This window comes from Propithecus coquereli, unplaced genomic scaffold, assembly GCF_000956105.1.
Source record: "Propithecus coquereli isolate 6110/MARCELLA unplaced genomic scaffold, Pcoq_1.0 Scaffold142, whole genome shotgun sequence".
In the NCBI taxonomy this organism is placed as follows: domain Eukaryota; kingdom Metazoa; phylum Chordata; class Mammalia; order Primates; family Indriidae; genus Propithecus; species Propithecus coquereli.
Genome location: NW_012138525.1, coordinates 2,268,929 through 2,270,409, shown reverse-complemented (window position 1 = coordinate 2,270,409; position 1,481 = coordinate 2,268,929).

Sequence of the window (1,481 nt, the reverse complement as noted above, 5' to 3'; positions counted from 1 at the left end):
TTGTACTTTCAAGCTTTTTTTCTTTTTTTTTTTTTTTTTTGCCTTGCACAAAGTACTGACTCATGTTGCTAATGGCTGTGTGCTGGTTATATGTCTCATTATTCAACCGTTTAAGATTGATCATTTCTGTGTTGGTTTCTATTTCAAACCAGAATAGGCTAAGTGGGCCAGGGCATGTATTTCTAAATTCAATAATGAGGCTTCTCTATTGTCTAACGTACATATCTTGTCATGGGCAGGCATGTATGAAATAGGGCCTATCTCTACTAGATTTCAAAACAATGCATTTCTCCCTGAAAAATAAATTTTCCAGCAGACATCTGTTGGGCTTCGTGCTCTAAATCTCATATTTTTGGTTTATAAATAAATTTCATGTAGAAAGGCATTGCTAACTAGACTATCTTCTTTTCAAATCATAACTGAGTTTCTTTTTAAGATTCTTTTTTGGACTTGTGCATCCTCAGGAACCTCGGGTCTGTCATTTGAACAAAGAAGGGCATTGCCTGTGGTGTGGGAGGTGGGAGAGAGAGAGATAGGAAATGGTGAGGTTTCTGGTGAAATAATATTGCTTATGACCAGCTTTTAGGTTTAAAAGGTTCCATTTAGACCGGGCCTCCTCACCTGGGAGCTGGCAGACCTGGGCCTCGCCGTGGGTGATATCACTGTTTATGTCTGTGGACGGCATGTGGGAAATCTCTCTGCCCTGGGAGGGAGGTTTGCCTTAGTTACTTGAGCCAGAAGTCTTGCTTAGCTTTGTTCTCAGCTGTACTTGTTGGTCTTCCGTGTGACCTGAGAAACAGCCTTCCTCTGAGCTGTAAGTCGCTGGCAGCAACACTGATTTGTAAAGCTCCTGCGTGCAGCAGGAGGTATCTGTGGGCAAAATGAAGTATCTCGAGTCGCCGGCGGTCTTTCACATTCTCTTACATTACTTCCTTCCGTTCTTAACCTCTGCAGCCTGTTCTGTAGCTCCAGTTTATATCCTCTTCCTCCTTTCCAAGAAACCCAGCAGCCTTTTCCTCTTCGGTGTTGCAGAAGCAGTATTGATTGCATTGTTAATTCACCTGTCGGGCAACAGAGATACTCCTTGAGTATCTGTCATTTGCCAGACATTGTGCAAGGCCCTTTGAATACATTTTCCTCTGTTGATAAAAGTAATGTTTTCACTGAAGAAAAACTGGAAAATACTGAAAAGCGTAAATACCAAAATAAAAATATAAATCACCTGTAACTTCACCATACAGAAATAAGTACAGTAAAGATTCTGGTGTGTTTCTTTCCTCTGATAATATGTGTTTTCAAATTTGCAACAATGTTGCCGGGTACTGTGGCTCAGCCTGTAATCCTAGCACTCTGGGAGGCCGAGGCTGGAGAATCGGGTGAGCTCAGGAGTTGGAAGCCAACCTGAGCAAGATCGAGACACTGTTTCTACTAAAAATAGAAAAATTAGCCGGGTGTTGTGGCATGCACCCGTAGTCCCAGCT